The sequence below is a fragment of the Budorcas taxicolor genome, chromosome 9 (assembly GCF_023091745.1).
Source record: "Budorcas taxicolor isolate Tak-1 chromosome 9, Takin1.1, whole genome shotgun sequence".
In the NCBI taxonomy this organism is placed as follows: Eukaryota; Metazoa; Chordata; class Mammalia; order Artiodactyla; family Bovidae; genus Budorcas; species Budorcas taxicolor.
In genome coordinates, this window is record NC_068918.1 from 5,623,723 (window position 1) to 5,644,709 (window position 20,987).

The 20,987-nt window shown below is 39.0% G+C and overlaps 1 pseudogene; it reads right to left on the bottom strand.

Annotated features, from left to right (window-relative positions):
* The window catches only part of LOC128053554 (N-lysine methyltransferase SMYD2-like), a 46,082-nt pseudogene that overhangs the window by 5,551 nt on the left and 19,544 nt on the right, over positions 1–20,987 (bottom strand).

Here is a 20,987-nt window from a genome sequence, read left to right on the forward strand (position 1 = left end):
GAAAGGAATCCACCTACAATGCAAGAGACTGGAGCTGAAGCCCTGGGTTGGGAAGATCCCCTGGAGAAGAAAATGGCTACCCACTCCAGTGTTCTTGCCTTGAGAATTCCAAGGGCAGACAGCCTGATGGACTACAGTCCATAGTGTTGTAAAGAGTTGGACACGACTGAGCAACTAACACACTTGCAATAAAAGTGAGGAACTCCTGCTCTAGTGATCACAGGCATCACATCTCTGGTGAGGGAGATGCCATGTGGAATCCACTCTGGTAAAGAGATGGCAGAGACATTGAGTTTTACAGGCAGCATGATATGATTTGTCTACTTGTCAAAAAGCCATAGGGTATAGGTCTTAACTTTGTCTGACAGACCAAGAAACTCACTCTAGTGGATTCTTTCTAACCACAAAGAGTTAGCAAAATATTCTTCCACAGTGTATTACTACTTATTTTTTGATAATAAGAAAGTCCTGAAGAAGACAAATAATTTATATTAAAAAGTGAGTAAGAGCAAAGTCAAGGTTGGTTTAATGATTGTATTGTTCTAATGCTCTTGATTCCATTATCTTCTTTCTGAGTGGTAGAGGGAAGCTGCACCTGATACACATGGGTGTGTGTTGTGGATATGAGCATTATCCAGTATGAATCAAAATAAAAAATGCTTGAAAAACTCTGAGCTGTTATCTTTTTTTAATTTGTTTAAAATCTAGTTTTTCAAATAGACACTTATGCTTTTGGATCATGTCATTTTAGATCATTACCAAATCATTGTTACCAAATAATGCTTCAACTTATACTGTCTTTCAGTTTTTGTGAAAAGTTACTATAAGAATTAGAAGTAAAATCTCCACTTTGACAGTTTCTATATTCTACAACTTTTTTTAATGATATAAATACCTCATTTGTACCTATATAGTGAGCAAATAAGAAAAATCAATTTTGGTTTTCCCTAAATATTTGAAACAATTTTTACCTCTAATCAAGGGAAATATTTAAAATTTTAAGTTATTTTGATATAATTATAGATATATAGGCTGTTGCAAATAAATGTACAGGAAGGTCTCTGTACTTTTCCACTTAGTTTCCCCTTCCCAAAGTTAACATCCTGTATAACTATAGCATAATAAGGATGCCAAGAATTTGACATGGGTAAAATCCACAGAGCTTGTTCAGATTTCTCCAGTTATGCATGAGCTTATATGTATGTATATGTGTACTGAAGTAAAATTTTTAACTTTTTAAAGTTTCCCTTTGCTTTACTAAATTGGTTATGTTGAGCATTAAACTCCAAAATGTCAGTGGCTTAATGCAATGAGTTATTTCTTACTCACACAAAAGTTAATGTATGTGTTTCCGGTTGTAAACCACTTTTGTGGTCATTTGAAAACCCAGGCTCCTTCTAATTTGCTGGTCTATCCTCCCTTAAGTCCTAGAGTAGGGTCCATTCAACTAGCAGAAGAGGAAAGCCAGGTGTGGAAGTGTTGCACATCTCTGTGGCCCAAATTTCACTGGTCAGGACTCAGTAGCATGACTACTCTTGTTGCAAAGGGTGAATGGGAAACATAATGTAGCTAGGTATACAGGAGGAGAAAAAAAAAAAAAGGTACTGGTTTCCACTACAGTTGGTTCCTTGAATTTAAGAACCAGGTCTTATATCTTGTCATGACTTGTCAAAAGTACTTGTTACCCTTTTTAGTATCATTTTCTCTTAATCTATTTCCAATTGTTTTCCTAAACTTAGTTATCTTAAATTCTATGTATCTACTTTAGCATTATTATTGCAAAAGAATGAGAAATGAATAAATTCAGTAAGCACTAAAGGAGTTAAATAAGTTTTACAACATTTCAATTATAAAATTCTATTTTTTATAAATTCTTTTGTTTCTTGTTCTTCAGTGAACTAAATTTATACAGTGACTACATGATAAAAATATTTGGGTTAAAAATTATAAGTTTGAACAATGATCCATATATTAGACTATGTAAGAGCCAAATATAACATTTAGAAATATAAAAATATTTTTACTTCCTTTTATAGAAGACCTTATCAAAGTAGGTTATATGTGAAATAGAGATCATAACAGAAAAAATCATTTTCTATTAATTTTAAGACAAATATTTTGTTTGCATAGATTATCTGAAAGTTTCTTTCCAGCTTGGCTCTTACAGTAATACTGAGAATAGATGTCTTTCATTGTTAGCAATAGAAGTTCAATAATGTAATTCCACTGAACCTTGCAATTGTATGAGTTCAGTGATTCTATCTTTGTTCTTTAGGTACATAAACTATGATGGAGAGAATGTAAAAAGCCTTCTTGCAAGTCTGCAAAAGGGATTTTGCAAGCCCTAATGATCACAGCATGCAGCACTAAAGGACTGAGTTTAACCATAAGAAAGGGGCCACTTTCCCAACTGCAATTCTTCCAGGAAAATCCTATAATAGAGGAGATAAGAACTTAATTTAATAATCATTGTTCCACGGAAAGTCCTTAGATAAACACGAAAGTCAGTTCTGCTCTTTCGCAATTGGTGATTCTCAAGTCATTATTTCCACTGGAATGCATTGTGGTCTATGCTGTGCTCAGCTCAGTTTAGTTGAGTCACTCGGTCGTGCCCAGCTCTTTGTGACCCCATGGACTGCAGCACGCCAGGCTTCCCTGTCTGTCACCAAGTCCTAGAGCTTGCTGAGACTCATGTCCATCGAGGTGGTGATGCCATCCAACCATCTCATCCTCTGTCAGCCCCTTCTCCTCCTGCCTTCAATCTTTCCCAGCATCGGGGTCTTTTCCAAGGAGTCAGTTCTTCACATCAGGTGACCAAAGTACTGGAGTTTCAGCTTCAGCATCAGTCCTTCCAATGAATATTCAGGAGTGATTTCCTTTAGGATTAACTGGTTTGATCTCCTTGCAGTCCAAGGGACTCTTAAAAGTCTTCTCCAACACCATAGTTCAAAAGCATCAGTTCTTTGGCACTCAACTTTCTTGATTAAGATCTCAGGTAAATGACAGTTCAGAAACCATAGATAACTTTTCAGAGAGAATTAATCAACTGGGACTAAAATATAGATTTTCCTTTCCTCATTTTTTTTTTTTTTCTGTATACTACAGGGTACTATATATGCCTATCATTAGGAACAGTGCCCATAGTCAGAAAGTTCACAACTGTCTAAAACTGAATGCTTATTTAATATGTATAGATGGCAAAGATCTCATCAATGTATATTGTATTCTGAGTTTATGCAGTCTAACAGGTATGTCAATGGTGCTTACCTTTAAATTATTCAAGGTGCAATGTCTTGTAAATGATTTCTCTTCAAGCAAGTATCATCATACCTTACTGGACATTCTATCATACTGAATGTACTACTTTTAGTCCCACAACTGTAAAGGTCTAGAACTGAAGGCCTATTCAAATAGACATTGAATGATATTTCCTGGATAGTAACTGTTAACTCATTCTCTTCTGTGTGGTACTTTCTTTGCTTGTAGTTATGGACATTCCAAAATTGGAGACAGATTCCCTGAAAAGAGTGCTGTATTCTGCATATAGTTAAGTAAGCAGGGTGGCAATATATAGCCTTGATGTACTCTTTTCCCAACTTGGAACCAGTCTGTTGTTCCATGTCCAGTTCTAACTGTTGCTTCTTGACCTGCATACAGATTTTTCAGGAGGCAGGTTAGGTGATCAGGTATTCCCATCTCTTTAAGAATTTTCCACAGTCTGTTGTGATCTATGCAGCCAAAGGCTTTGGCATGGTCAATAAAGCAGAAGTAGATGTTTTTCTGGGACTCTCTTGCTTTTTTGATGACCCAATGGATGTTGGCAGTTTAATTTCTTTACTTTAATTTGTTACTCTGCATTTGCTAAATCCAGCTTAAACATTTGGAAGTTCATGGTTCATGTACTGTCAAAGCCTGGCTTGGAGAATTTTGAGCGTTATTTTGTTAGCATGTGAGATGAGTGCAATTGTGCAGCAGTTTGAACATTTTTTGGCATTACTTTCTTTGGGATTGGAATGAAAACTGACCTTTTCCCGTCCTGTGGCCATGGCTGAGTTTTGCAAATTTGCTGGCATATCGAGTGCAACACTTTCACAGCATCATCATTTGAGAATTTGAAATAGCTCAACTGGGATTCCATTACCTCCACTAGCTTTGTTTGTAGTGATGCTTCCTAAGGCCCACTTGACTTCGCATTCCAGGATGTCTGGCTCTAGGTACGTGATTACATCATCATGGTTATCTGGGTCATGAAGATTTTTTTGTATAGTTCTGTGTAGTCTTGCCACCTCTTCTTAATATCTTCTGCTTCTGTTAGGTTCATACCATTTCTGTCCTTTATCGTGCCCACCTCTGCATTAAAGTCTCCCTTGGTAGCTCTAATTTTCTTGAAGAGATCTCTAGTCTTTTCCATTCTATCATTTTCTTCTTTTTCTTTGCGCTGATCACTGAGGAAGGCTTTCTTATCTCTTCTTGCTATTCTTTGGAACTCTGCATTCAAATGGGGTTATCTTTCCTTTTCTCCTTTGCCTTTCACTTCTTTTCTTTTCTCATCTATTTGTAAGGCCTCCTCAGCCATCTATCTATCAGACCTAATCCCTTGAATCTATCTGTCACTTCCACTGTTTGTTAGCTGCTATTAAGAAATTAAGGCACAAATCTAAGTTGTTAGAAATCAATGAATAGATGGAAAATATGGCATGCTTTTCTAAGCAGTTCCATCTGAAACACATTGGTTGTGAATTTGTCAAATATACTGAAGGAATGCTGAAAAGAAGGCCAAAGTTTAATTGTGAAAATCTTTCCAGGATAGTATGCACAGGTAATTAAGGGGAAAACAGTGATCTGTCTTTGGTATGAGTAGCATCTTAACTATGTATGATGTAAAACCTGAATTCCTGAAGCACAGCAGGCTTTCCTGTTCCTTGCCAGCCACTGACATTCCTTTTCTTCCTCCCTTTAGTCCTTCTCTGGCATGATAAATACAGATGTGAATATGGAAATCATCTATGGAGTTTTAAGGGAGAAGCACGTCAAGCTGTTTGCCAGAGCAAAAAGTTTCCCATGCAATTTTCCTCTACTTTCATACTTATCAAGTTTTATTAACATTTATTAATATTCTTCAACCTATTTTCCATTTTTATGCTGGAAGCTTATTTTCAAGATTCCTGAAAACTTAATTAGTTCTCTTCCAGATACATAATATAAATTTGCCTATTTGAGTTAGCTAGTAGCGGACAATGGGAACTATGGTATGAAACTGTCATTTGGTAATTTGTCTGTCTTAAGCTATGGAATATATGAATCTTGAAATATGAGAATCTTCATCCTGCTATTTGAGTGAAAGTTGTAGAAAGAGAAGATGGCATTTTACCTTCCATGTGGACATTTTTGTACCTTCCATATGGACATTTTTGATCTTGTGAACTAATTGGTGTGAATTTTATCATCCTGTTTTGATTTCTCCCTTCTGCTTCCCATGTTGGCTGAGGTGTGTTCCAGACTGCTATTCATTTGAGCCAAGGACAGAATAATTAACAAGAGAAATCTTGTTTAAAAACAGCATGTATGGTAAAACCAATACTAAAACTACTTGGAATATTTTAGAACATCTAAGACCCTAACAACCCATTTGGGGCAGGTAGTGGTTCATTGATTATGATTTTCTTATTAGTGCATTCGCCAGCTTGTCATATCCAAAGAATAAAAAAATTAAATCATATCTTTCTCCAAGCCTACTTTTTCCCCAAGAAAAGGGGAATTTAAAAATTCCTTCATTCTCCATAAAAAATACCATGCTAAGTATATGAAAACACTTTCAATCTTACCAACAAATACTTCGTGAAAAATAAATCAGAGTCATACTATTTAGATCCTACCACATCACTAATTTTTAAAAAAACAGACTAACATCTAGTATGGGAGATACATTCAAATGAGTGCCGGTAGATTCAAATCGGGATGATAATCAAAGTATTTTAAAACTAGTGTAGCATCCGCATGCTTAGTCACTCGGTCTTGTCTCTTTGTGATCTCATGGCCCTAACCAAAGAACAGCCGTCTAATCAATCAGCATTCTGTTTTTATTGAAGTATAAACCCTTACAAGCTTTCTAATGAATACTGTCAAAATAAATCATATTATTTAACTCAGAAGTTCTTCCATGCGTGAATTAAATCTTTTCGATAAATTTCCACGTTACTTTCCAGACACATTTTATCAATCTACACTTTTATCATCAGTTAATAAGAATCCATTTTCTCATATCCTAAAGAATACTAGATGTTTTAAATTATGTTAAACTCTGTGCCAATATAATAGGTGAAACTACTATTTGATTACTGGTTTGATTTCTTTGGCTACTAATACAGTTGGCTGCTTATATTTCTTCTGCTATGTACTGACTGTTCTTGTCCTGCTACTTTTTAATGCCACATATTTAAGCCCTGGTAATTTATGAGTAGAAGACAAGAGATTGAAAGGATTTTCTTTCATCCACATGGCCACACCCAATTATTTTTCAGGGTGGAAATTAGTCTCCTTTAGGACACAGTGTTCTGAATGAAAAACTCAAGAATGAAAGAACATACTTTGTTACATTCTGGTCAAGAACAAATGACTACATTTAAAAAACCGTGCATTACAACAGAAAGGGGTGGATGTTGGCTGCTGTGTTGGTATCATAGCTGCATTTAGTTCTAAAAGCTTGTCTTCTGTGCCTCATGCATTGCTTTACTTTTGCTCAACCCCTGCCAGGGTGGGACCACCCAAGCTCCTGAATGCAGCTCTTTCTGTAGGACCTTAAGTTAAGCCCAAATTGCAGGGTAGGAGGTCTTTAGTTTGCTCTTTGAGGTATGAATAATTTCTCTACCATCTATTTCACTCCACTCAAGTTACCATGTGGAATGCCATTTGGGATAGCTTGGAAATGGTTCTATGCTTGTATCATAAAAAAGACTCAGACGAGTTTTGTGTATTTTGTGATGGCACAGAAAATTAGGAGAGGATTCAGGGTTTGACCTAGAAATCTCATCCAAGTTGGTTGGGGTTTTGGGTTTCCTGAGTTGTCATGTCTGGGGGAACCTTGCAAATGGGTTGGTAATGAGGCATTTTGAGGGCTGCTGATTCGGGAAATGTATCAAGCTGTCTTGGGTACGTGGCATCCCATTTGCTTTGCATTCAATCTTACATTTAAAGCATAAACCTAGTATTTGTAGGGTCATGACATTTAGCTCTATTATTAATATTCATAGAAGAAGGTCTAGGAAAAATCTTAGAACCACATTTTCATCATGAAAAGTAGGGTAATAATTATATTTTCCTGAGGAGAGTCAACTTTTTGACTGAGCTGTTCCCACAAGGTTTACAAAATTTGTCTGATTCCTTGATTGACAGTGACTGATCTGTAGAAGGCTTTAAAAGTATATTCATAATGATAAAAGGCAACTACTATGTTGCAGTAGAAAGAGCTGTCAAAGAGAAATTAGAAACTAGCTTGTTTCCTGTGCAGTCTAAGGGCAGTTTCTTATCTTCTCCAAATCAGTTTCTTCCTATGTAAACAGGAGATGCATTATTCATAATGTCTAATTCACAAGGTCATGAACCAAAGACTGAATGTCAAAATACCATGTAAAATACTACATGGATACTAGTTACTACTATGACCTGATAAATAGTATGCTATGAGTTAGAAACTTTTATAAATATCCCCAAATGCAATGACCATTTTGACAAAAGTTATGGGAGACACCAAAAGATCATGTGCTGTGGGCCTGTTTGTGTTTTTTTTCTGTGTGTGATTGTATGTGTGAAGTACATATTATCCATCTTGAATTATTTTTATCTATCATTTACTCTTTTTTTCTTACTTTTAAAAAATTGTAATTTACTGTTTGGTTGCACTGGCTCTTCATTGCTGCATGTGGGCTTTCTCTGGCTATGATGAGCATGGAGCTGTGCATGCTAAGTCGCTCAGTTGTGTTCAACTCTTTGCAACGCTAGGGACTGTAGCCTGCCAGGCTCCTCTGTCCATGGGATTTTCCAGGCAAAAACACTGGAATGGATTGCAGTGCCCTCCTCCAGGAATCTTCCCAACTCAGGGATCAAACCTGCATCTCTCATTTCTCCTGCATTGGCTAGTGTCATTTCTCCTTTACTGCTAGTGTTACCTGGGAAGCCAGTTGCAGTACACAAGCTTCTCATAGCAGTGGCTTCTTTGGATGTGGAGCATTGGCTCTAGGGCACATGACCTTCCGTATTTGTGGTGCACAGGCTTAGTTGCCCCACACCATGTGGGATTTTCCTGAACCAGAGATCAAACCCATGTCCCCTGCATTGGCAGTTGGATTCTCAAACACTGGAACAGAAGTGAAGTTCTATCATTCAGTTCAGTCACTCAGTCATGTCCTGCTCTTTGAGAGCCCATGGACTGCAGCATGCCAGGATTCCTTGTCCATCACCTACTCCCAGAGCTTTCTCAGACTCATATCCATTGAATGGGTGATGCCATCCAACCATCTCATCCTCTGTCATCCCCTTCTCCTCCTACCTTCAATCCTTCCCAGCATCAGGGTGTTTTCAAATGAGTTCGTTCTTTGCATCAGGTGGCCAAAGTATTGGAGTTTCAGCTTCAGCATCAGTCCTTCCAATGAATATTCAGGACTGATCTCCTTTAGGAAGGACTGGTTGGATCTTCTTGTGGTCCAAGTGACTCTCAAGTCTTTTCCAACATCACAGTTCAAAAGTATCAATTCTTCAGCACTCAGGTTTTTATTATAGTCCAGCTCTCACATCCATACATGACTACTGGAAAAATCATAGCTTTGACTAGATGGATCTTTGTTAGTAAAGTAATGTCTCTGTTTTTTAATATGCTGTCTAGGTTGGTCATAGCTTTTAAATATTCATTTCAAACTTCTGGTTCCTGAAAACATTTCTAAGTTTTTCTTTTCTTGAGATAGCAAATCCACTGATTTAAATTCTTTTAATACTTGAAATGATCAATGCTATTTTCTTAATTTAAAAAAGTTTTACCTATGTATATGTGTATCTATCTATATGTGTATACACATATATATAGAAGTTGAATTACCAAATATGACAAGAAATTTAGATCACTGGCATGAAATGTGCATTCTTCAGTCTTGGTTCATGCACCGTGGCCACAAACAGTCTTAATGTCACAGTCTTATTCAGCATTCCATTTGAAGGAAATTATGTTTTGGTCTGGAATGGCTGGGTCACATTCTGAATAACTGAAGGATCAGACTAAAATTAGGGGGAAATACACCTATGTTTCAGTTTCTCTAGGAAGGTGTCATATGGCTTAATATTTAGTTTTACAATTCTATTTCAATTTGTTTTACATGTGCCTTCTTTGAGGAAAGTGTTTCACAATATACTAATACTGAGACATAAAATATGAAATTTCTCCTTCAAGAATCTCAAAGGTGGCTGTTTCACTAACTAATTTACCACATGTAACTGAGAAACACAGTGTTTCATATTTTACAGATTGAGAAACCAATGCACAGGCAAACATTAAAATAAGTTAGTAGGAGTTTAATGTTACTGATTTTACAAAGTCGGATTTGAGATCATCATTGGAATTTAAAAAAAGGTAATATACCCAGCTAAAGCTTAAATAATCAGATGATCAGGTCACATGGGTCCTCAAAACCCAATCAGTTCAGTTAAAAAAGAAAAGTAATCTTTTGACTGTATTTATATCAAATGGGTCTCAAATATTCATAGACTTAATTTCCTACTATTTGCAACAAGCTCTGAGAATTTGCCTTTAAATAAAGTAGCTAATTGACTATTCCTTTAAAACCTCCCATATTAATTAAGTTGCCTCTTCCAGTTGAAATACCCTACCTTTCTCACAACCGCCAGTTAAAAATTGGCTCATCCTTCAAGCACCATCTCACATGCCACAGAACTCGCAACACATTATTATCTTGTCTTTGAAGTCTCCCTGTTCATAGTCCAAAGTATGTACCTTCATTACAATGATTTGGGCTTTCCTGCCGGGGTCCAGCCCCGGTGGAACCAGGGTGATTCGAAGGTGGGGACAGAGTTGGCGTCTTTGGAAAAATACATATTTAATCACAGATATAGAGAGATTAGAAATGGATAGTGTAGTAGGAAGATTAGTGGAGAAAAAGAGGCTGAATAACTTGAATTACGTGGAATAGCATCCATGCTCCAGATGGGAATTCAGCCAGAAAAACGGGAGCAAGAAAGAAGCGACATGGGGGAATCAGTCTTTCCGGAAACTGATCCATTTTCTTTATTTTTAGGTTTGCTTATATACCTTTTGTTACACATAGGGATGAATACAGAGTCATGGGGGTGTCAGCAGTCCTGACCTTTATCAAAATCAGGTGCTTCACATAAATGTATAAAAAAGGTACATCATCTTCTGGCCATGAGTGAGACCTGCTGACATTTTATGATCCTTTCTTTCTGATAACCAAAAAACTTATTTCTTCTAAGGGTGTTTTTTCTTAAACCAGGCACCACCCTCCAAATAAAGTTACATTCCTATAGGGTGAGGGTGTAGTGAGTTACAATCAAGAAAGGAATTTATTTAACCCAAGGTTAACATGATTAGTCTTAAAGGTTAATACTTATTTCTCCTATATGTTAGTTTTATTCATTATAAGGGTAGGGAACATGGAGATTAAGCAGCAAACATCAGCCCAAGAAATGAAAATCCTTTCACCAATGCTCCCCTTAAGATCTGTTTGGTCTTAAGATAGTGATAAAGTTACGTTTTTACATAACAAGGACACAGTGATTTATAACAAAGCACAGTGATCTATTATAAAAGAGAAAATCCATTAACTCAAAAAGTCAAGTATTGCTAACATCAAAAACTACTGTATTTCCTTTTCTATATTCCAAATACATTGATTAATATATTCCCAGGTGCTTAAGGATATGGAGGCCTGGCAGCAATCATTGACTCAAGAAGAAGAAAAAGCCCTATGCTAATTAAGACTCTCAAAATACTCCAAAACTCTCTGTGCTGTTTATGGTTAAGAGGTAGTAAACAGTCATGCGCATAGTGGCAGGAATATGGATAATCCTGTCACACAAGCTAGTCTGTCAGCAGAGAGGTTGGATCTGAAACATCCTTGTCCCACCCAGAGCAGGGAATTAGCAGCAATTATTGACACAACAAATGAAAAACCCTTCACCAATATAATTCCTAACCAACCCGCTATACTAATAATTTCTAACTCCCCAAAATAATTTGCCTTTAGTAAGTCTAAAACATCTCCTCCCTCTCACGTTGGGAGGCTGTAAACAATCACATGTGGCCAGATGAACCTATACAGGTGGGCTAGATAACCTTCAGAGGAGTCCATAAGCTGAAACACTCTTGTCACGCCCAGAAATTTTTATTGCCTTGGGGCTGCAAGTTTACTCCTTCTCTGAGAGAAACGGTTATGGGGGAGAGCCCCCCGTAAAGTCAGAGGTGTAGGTGAGAGCATAAAACAGACTCTGGTTTTGGGGTTAGATGCTCAGGAACAGGGGGTTTCCTGAGGCTTGATCACGCCTTTGTGTATGCCAAGCTTCCTTCCTCATGACCTTTGCCATGGGCGGAATTCCTCACGCTGGCTCCTGGCACTTTCCTGGTGGCTCAGATGGTAAAGAGTCTTCCTGCAATGCAAGAGACCCAGGTTTGATCCCTGGGTCAGGAAGATTTCCTGGAGAAGGAAATGGCTCCCCACTCCAGTGTTCTTACCTGGAGAATTCCATGGACCGGGGAGCCTGGCAGACTATAGTCCATGGAGTTGCAGAGAGTCAGACATGACTCTCATGATTATATTTTATAATTACATTTCATTATGATAATTTGAATTTTTTTTAAATCTACTCTTTCCTCTATACTAACATATTGTTGGTGAAGACTACATTTTATCACTCCTATATCCTTCAAACTGCTCCAGGCTGATATTGCATATATTGTTTTGTAGATACAGGTTAACTTGTACTGAAATATAAATAAGTTATATCTCATATGTATCCTCAAAGCTTCATGTTTTTATTCATATGCATACCATTTAATTTATGATGAAAGAGGCAAGAGAAGGGGCAAAATCCCAAAGTACAATTGCCAGTTAAGTCCAGATGTATAAAGAACCTTTCTGAATTTCAGGAGCTTCTTCTTACATTTCATTGGTCACCTCTATCAGCAACTGATGTTGGAAAATTTATGTCTCTAACCAGGTAGATTGGTTGCCTTTACAGTTCAGGGGAGATTGGAATACAGATATTGAGTAAGCAACTAGTAGGCTCTAACAGAAAAACAAAAGTAAAAGAACCCACTGGAGAGCCTATTTGTGACGTTCAAGCCAAAGTCAATTCAAGCTCAACATGTCCCCAGTTCAGCTGCCTCTCCTCCTATACCCACTCCTTTTGCTGCAGTTCCATCTCTATGAATAGTACCATCCTGTCAGTCATCCAAAACAGAGATGCTAGAAACATCCCAGATTCCAATCTCTCCCATAAAGTCTGACTTAATTCATTTACTGCAGCTTTAGTTTCTTTACCATCGGAGCCACCTTTTGGGGGGCTTCCCTTGTGGCTCAGATGGTAAGGTGTCTGCCTACATTGTGGGAGACCCAGATTTGAGCCCTGGGTCGGGAAGATCCAGAAATGGCAATCCACTCCTGTATTATTGCCTGGAAAATCCCATGGACAGAGGAGCCCGGTAAGCTACAGTCCATGGGGTCGCAAAGAGTTGGACAAGACTGAGAGACTTCGCTTCACTTCACTTCACTTAGTTTCTTTACTATCTCACATATCTGTCCCTACTCACAATTTCCATTGTCAGTACCCTAGAGAGATTTCTTGATGTTTGCATAGCAGTCCTTTTTTATCATCTTCTCAGCTTTTATATCTGCCCTGTCTCCCCACTACTCCCACTTCAACCACCACCCTTCCTCACCCCCTCCCACCCAGTCTTTGACCATTTCTGCCTAGTGGCTTTCATTTTCATCCAGGTTCCTGAGAATCTGGCCCCACCACTGACTTCAAAGATAAAGCACATGACCAGTCAGCAGCCACTATCCTGCATACAGAGATTGGTTCCCAGACAGTCATATAAACTTACCCAGGATAAACACTGAAATCTATGGCTTTTCTCTGTGAATGCTGAGACAAAGACATTCTTTCCTGTGTGATACTAATACAGAAGTATGTAGAATTGGGAGATGATAGAAACAATTTGGGAATCATAAATACTTGCCTGTGGTGAAGCCTACATTAGGAATGGTAGAATGAAGAGATAGAACAAAATCAGGTCTTCAGAGTCCTTTTGGGTCACTGAATTAACCTGTACCTGGGTCAGCTCTGTCTTTGAATCTTTTAGGAATGGAAACTATTAAGTTCTATTTATTGAATAAGCAAGTTTGTATTGGATTTTCTGTTTCTGGCAACCAAAAGCTTCTTCTTGATTTAGTCCCACAATTTCTTGTTTAATTGGAGGAGGGAAGTAGTATATTTAGAAGTCCCTGAAATAAGTTTATCTATTTAGTGCCTTTGAAAATGAAGGTCAGATTTTGAAATAATTGTTATACTGCAACATTTAAAAGTAGGAAAGATGATATACTCTAGTGTTCTACTGATCAAGAGACTGCCACGTAAGAAGGGTGATGATTAGTCCTAGTTGACATAGGATACTCCCAGTTTATGCCTCTTGAAAAAGCATAATTATTAACAGCTCCAAATTTCATCTTCAAGGTTCCAAGTTTGGGCAATAAATTACATAATCACTGTACTAATAAGGTATCTAAGGCTCAAATAATCAAATTAGCTTTAGTACTGATTACTAAACATGTAGCAATAATCATCTCTGGGTGTTTATATTGTAAAGATTTAGATGATATTTACCTGGAAGAAGTGTATATGACCCTCAAACAGCATTTCTGGCTGCCCAGGCTGTCTCAGCATTCAGTAGACTTCATACCATTTACCTAGCTGACCATTGCATCATGAAGGAAGAACACATGATTTTAAAGTATCAGTACTTCTCAGTAAAGCAGTTCAGTGAGTTGAAAGTAACTTGTCATCTCCCAGCCAGCTGATGTTACTATAGTGGTTTTCAAGCATTTTCAGATTTTTTGTTTGTTTTTATGCTTTGAGAGATTAGCTTCTTTTTTTTTTCTTTTTAAATTTTTCTTTACATCTTTTCTTTTTTACAGTTATTTTATTTATTTTTAAAAATTGAAGTACGGAAAAAGAAACTCTGGTATATAGATTTATATGACGGAATATTATTCAACCATGAAAAGAATGAAATTCTGGTATTTGTAATGACTTGGATGCACCTAGAGTATATTATGCTTAGTAAAACATGAGACAGAGAAAGGCAAATAGAATCTTAATTTTCCTGATGTGATGTTGGGCTGTAACTGGATATTTAAGAGAGAGTAAAATGCCCATCATCACTATATTTTTCTTTTTTTTTAAACAAATTTTCTATAAAAACTCCAATAAAGTCTGGAATGAAATTTAAAAGTCATAGTTTACATTAAAATCTTAAAAAAAAAATACTTTACTAAAGTAATCTTTAAAAAATTGCTTTCCTTCCCTGGTAGCTCAGTTGGTAAAGAATGTGCCTCCAGTGCAGGAGACCTGGGTTTGATTGCTGGGCCAGGTGGATCCCCTGGAGAAGGAAATGGCAACCCACTCCAGTACTCTTGCCTGAAAAATGCTATGGACAGAGGGGCCTTACCAGCTACAGTCCGTGGGGTCATAACAGTCGGACATGACTTAGTAACTAAACCACCAAAGTAGAGAGCCCATGTTATGCAGCTGATAAAGCAGTAGAATAAGAGTTAGGGGACACAGATTCACTGCCATATCCTGATTGTTTAGAAGAGTGACAGGAACTTAGCAACAACACACAACTGACTGTTGAATGAATGAATATTGCCTGTGGGTATAATTTATGACACCTTAATCCAAAGCCATATAGCCTCTCTGACTTTAGTTTCTTCATCAGCAAAATGGAATTAAAAATACCTAAGCGCAGGCGGCTGTGACCGGTACACTAAGCGCGGCCAAGAGAAGCTACCCCACATCCGAGGTCAGGGGCAGAAGCCGGGAGGACCCCATGCCTGAAGGGCGGCGGCCAAGAGGAGTTACCCCATGTCCGAGGTCAGGGGCAGTGGCCGAGAGTGCCAGGCTGCAATGGCAGAGAACAGCTGAGAGGAGCTACCCCGCGGCTGAGGTCAGGGGTGGCGGGCTAGAGGAGCCACCCTGCATCCGAGGTCAGAGATGGCGGCCGAGAGGACCCACCCCGTGTCCAAGGTCAGGGGTGGTGGCCAGAGGAGCCACCCTGCGCCCGAGGCAAGGGTTGGAGGCTGGAAGGAGCAACCCCACGTCCAAGGAATGGTGGCTGTGCAGACACAGGAGAGCCTAGAGGAGCCATCCCACACTGAAGGTCAGGAAGGGCAGTGGTGAGGAGATACCCCTCATCCAAGGTAAGGAGCATTGGCTGTCCTTTGCTGGAACAGCCTTGAAGAAATACCCCACGCCCAAGGTAAGAGAAACCCAAGTAAGATGGTAGGTGTTGCAAAGGGCATCAGAGGGCAGACACACTGAAACTACTCTCACAGAAAACTAGTCAATCTAACCACACTAGGACCACAGCCTTGTCTAACTCAATGAAACTAAGCCATGCCCACAGGGCAACCCAAGAAGGGCAGGTCATGGTGGAGAGGCCTGACAGAATGTGGTCCACTGGAGAAGGGAATGGCAAGCCACTTCAGTATTCTTGCCTTGAGAACCCCATGAACAGCATGAAAAGGCAAAATGATACGATACCAAAAAAGGAACTCCCCAGGTCCGTAGGTGCCCAATATGCTACTGGACATCAGTGGAGAAATAACTCCAGAAAGAATGAAGGGATGGAGCCAAAGCAAAAACAATACCCAGTTGTGGATGTGACTGTTGATAGAAGCAAGGTCCGATGCTATAAAGAGCAGCATTGCATAGGAACCTGGAATGTCAGATCCATGAATCAAGGTAAATTGGAAGTGGTCAAACAGGAGATGGCAAGAGTAAACATTGACATTCTAGGAATCAGCAAACTAAAATGGACTGGAATGGGTGAATTTAACTCAAATGACCATTATATCTACTACTGCGGGCAGGAATCCCTTAGAAGAAATGGAGTAGCCATCATGGTCAACAAAAGAGTCCGAAATGCAGTACTTGGATGCAATCTCAAAAACGACAAAATGATCTCTGTTCATCTCCAAGGCAAACCATTCAATATCACAGTAATCCAAGTCTATGCCCCAACCAGAAGCTGAAGTTGAACGGTTCTATGAAGACCTACAAGACCTTTTAGAACTAACACCCAAGAAAGATGTCCTTTTCATTATAGGGGGCTGGAATGCAAAAGTAGGAAGTCAAGAAACACCTGGAGTAACAGGCAAATTTGGCCTTGGAATCCTGAATGAAGCAGGGCAAAGACTAATAGAGTTTTGCCAAGAACATGGACTGGTCATAGCAAACACCCTCTTCCAACAACACAATAGAAGACTCTACACATGGACATCACCAAATGGTCAACACTGAAATCAGATTGATTATATTCTTTGCAGCCAAAGATGGAGAAGCTCTATACAGTCAGCAAAAACAAGGCGGGGAGCTGACTGTGGCTCAGATCATGAAATCCTTATTACCAAATTCAGACTCAAATTGAAGAAAGTAGGGAAAACTGCTAGACCATTCAGGTATGACCTAAATCAAATCCCTTATGATTATACAGTGGAAGTGAGAAATAGATTTAAGGGCCTAGATCTGATAGATAGAGTGCTTGATGAACTATGAAACGAGGTTCGTGACATTGTACAGGAGACAGGGATCAAGACCATCCCCGTGGAAAAGAAATGCAAAAAAGCAAAATGGCTGTCTGGGGAGGCCTTACAAATAGCTGTGAAAAGAAGAGAAGTGAAAAGCAAAGGAGAAAAGGAAAAACATTCCCATTTGAATGCAAAGATCCAAAGAATAGCAAGGAGAGATAAGAAAGCCTTCCTTAGCGATCAATGCTCAATGCAAAGGAATGGAGGAAAACAACAAAATGGGAAACACTAGAGATCTCGTCAAGAAAATTAGAGATACCAAGGGAACATTTCATGCAAAGATGAGCTCAATAAAAGACAAAAATACTATGGACCTAATAGAAGCAAAAGATGTTAAGAAGAGGTGGCAAGAATACACAGAAAAACTACAAAAAAGATCTTCATGACCCAGATAATTATGATGGTGTGATCACTCATCTAGAGCCAGACATCCTGGAATGTGAAGTCAAGTGGGCTTTAGAAAGCACCACTATGAACAAAGCTAGTGGAGGTGATGGAATTCCAGTGGAGCTATTTCAAATCCTGAAAGATGATGCTGTGAAAGGGCTGCACTCAATATGCCGGCAAATTTGGAAAACTCAGCAGTGGCCACAGGACTGGAAAAGGTCAGTTTTCATTCTAATCCCAAAGAAAGGCAATGCCAAAGAATGTTCAAACTGCCGCACAATTGCACTCCTCTCACATGCTAGTAAAATAATGCTCAAAATTCTCCAAGCCAGACTTCAGCAATAAGTGAACCGTGAACTTCCAGATGTTCAAGCTGGCTTTAGAAAAGGCAGAGGAACCAGAGATCAAATTGCCAACATCCGCAGGATCATGGAAAAAGCAAGAGAGTTCCAGAAAAACATCTATTTCTGCTTTATTGACTATGCCAAAGCCTTTGACTGTGTGGATCACAAGAAACTGTGGAAAATTCTGAAAGAGATGGGGATACCAGACCACCTGACCTGCCTCTTGAGAAATCTGTATGCAGGTCAGGAAGCAACAGTTAGAACTGGACATGGAAAAACAGACTGGTTCCAAATAGGAAAAGGAGTACATCAAGGCTGTATATTGTCACCCTGCTTATTTAACTTTTATGCAGAGTACATCATGAGAAACGCTGGGCTGCAAGAAGCACAAGCTGGAATCAAGATTGCAGGGAGAAATATCAGTAACCTCAGATATGCAGATGACACCACCCTTATGGCAGAAAGTGAAGAGGAACTAAAAAGCCTCTTGATGAAAGTGAAAGAAGAGAGTGAAAAAGTTGGCTTAAAGCTCAACATTCAGAAAACGAAGATCATGGCATCCAGTCCCATCACTTCATGGGAAACAGATGGGGAAACAGTGGAAACTGTCAGACTTTATTTTTCTTGGCTCCAAAATCATTGCAGATGGTGACTGCAGCCATGAAATTAAAAGATGCTTACTCCTTGGAAGAAAAGTTATGACCAACCTAGATAGCATATTCAAAACCAGAGACATTACTTTGCCGACTAAGGTCTGTCTAGTCAAGGCTATGGTTTTTCCTGTGGGCATGTATGGAAGTGAGAGTTGGACTGTGAAGAAGGCTGAGCGCTGAAGAATTGATGCTTTTGAATTGTGGTGTTGGAGAAGACTCTTGAGAGTCCCTTGGAGTGCAAGGAGATCCAACCAGTCCATTCTGAAGGAGATCGGCCCTGGGATTTTTTTGGAAGGAATGATGCTAACGCTGAAACTCCAATACTTTGGCCACCTCATGCGAAGAGTTGACTCATGGGAAAAGACTTTGATGCTGGGAGCGATTGGGGGCAGGAGGAGAAGGGGATGACAGAGGATGAGATGGCTGGATGGCATCACTGACTCGATGGACATGAGTCTGAGTGAACTCCGGGAGTTGGTGATGGACAGGGAGGCCTGGCGTGGTGCGATTCATGGGGTCGCAAAGAGTCGGACACGACTGAGCGACTGAACTGAACCACATCTACCTCACAAATTTGTTAAGAGGTGAGGTGAAATGAGCTTGTGAAAAGCTATCAAAGATATAAAACTGTATACAATGCAAAATTTAATGAAATACAAAAAAATGTAAATATTGAAAAACATTTAAACATCTATCCAAGGGATGGATACACTTAAATTTCAGTTACCGTATTCCACTGTGTTGCTTCCATTTATCTCCTTACAACTATTCTGTTTCTTCCAATTTCTAACCACATTGAAACAGATCAAATATTCATCAGAGAAATCAAAATATATGGAAAATTTTCATTGAATAGTACTTTGAAAAACATAATCTTCACTGTAACTGAAGTTCAAATTTTACAAATTCTCAAATATGGCAATGATTAGCAGAGTTCTATTTTCCTTAGGTGTTGTAAGTAGAAATCTTGATTTGTTGCTAACTCAAGCAGTTAATAAGGTGTTAGAAGAACATATAAGTTCTTTTAGAAAATGTACTTTAACCTATAGAAAGCACAAACACATTAACTACCAACAGTCTTTCTGCTTATGCTTTTGAATTTAAACCAATCATAAGATTTCTAGTGGTCAACTGTTTCATTTCAAGGTCTTCAATTTTAAAGAAAATATCAAACAGAAGTAGCATGGTATATTTATAGAACCAGACGCATGTTACATTAAGTTAAAAAAAAAATAAGTAGGAGCAGTCCAGTTTTGCCCAGTTTCAGCAGCCTCATAGGCAAATGCCAACCTCTCACAGCTACTTGTGGTGACCTCTTACTCTCTGCCTAACCAAGCTCTTAGAGCCATGCTGGAAACTCTTGCTACCAAGCACCCTTGAGGAATTGGTTTAAGAACAGGCAAAGAATTTCTCTAGACCACCAGGTCCCAATCAAACCAATATAGGCAGCTGAGCACTTTCCTCAGGCTGAGAAAAAAATCCATAGGATTAAGCTGCGCAGGAGCGCAAGCAGCTGAGACTCATGGAATTTGGTGAATCAAAAAACATGAGCAGACCCCCTGAGAGAGTGAAGCATCTGGGGAAAGGCTGAGGGCAAGATGCTTCTGTTTCTCCACTGTCCGCAACCCTTGGTCATTTTACAGGAGAGAGAATGGCAAAAGAAAAGGTGTGAAAAGTAAGAGAGGTTCAGGGACTGTCAGGGTGTGCAAAGAAGCAGAAACAAATGGCCCTGGTTGTAGAAAGATTAATCAAGATGGAAGCATAAAGACATTTTTACTAGTTGCTGAAGCTAAATGCCTGACTAGAGACCAACACGTACATTCTTAATCATTAGAGTGTCAATGTGCATAACTTTGATAAAAGTAGTTTCATTTTGCCTTAAACAGGAATGGCTTATCTCATATGCCATTACAATGGTAGACTGTATTAAAGTTCCGCAAAGATCCTTCATGTCCAAGAGTGGCTCTGCTCAGTTACTGGATAGGTAGGTGTTAACTGAAGAGGGCCAGAAACTAATTTTGGGGCTGGAGCCTGGGTTGTGGTTTAAATTTCCAGGGGGACCATCAACACCACTTTCTGTGGCCAGAGAGACCACAGGACCAATCCCAGAAATACCACCCACGGAAGAATCCATGAGTTGACAGAGTGGCTGTGTAGCGAGAAGTGGAGAGTAACAAACAACCTGCTCATTGGAAACAGGAAGGGGGACAGGTGGTGGTGTCCAAGGGAAAGTACAGCTGGGCAGGCCTCTGAAGGCCAGTGGGTGATCTGGAGGAAGACAGAGCAGGCACGGAGATGAGTAGGACCAAGGTGGGCAAGGGTTGACTTTTTAATATTGGCTTTGTGATCATTATATGTGTAGACTGGTGGAACAGGTGTGCTCTGTGGGACTCTGGTTATTTCCTTAGTCAAGAAAATGTGTTTCCTGAACAAATAGTTCTTGTATTATTTGCATTTAAATTGTAATGCCAAGACAAGGATTCTGTGGATCTTTACTGAGTAATTTATTTATCAAGTTTGACTGTGTTTTATAGGATCAGAGTGTAGAAGGAACTAAGAAAGTTTGCATGTTTTGTTAAAAAAAAAAAACCAAAAAAGCAAAAAATCTAGAGAACATAGAGGAATCTGTTATTTTCCTCAATTCCCTACAAGTAAGGTTGCAGGGGGCGCTTAGACATGGATGAGGACCACGTGGCAGTGGTAAGTGATTGCAGTCT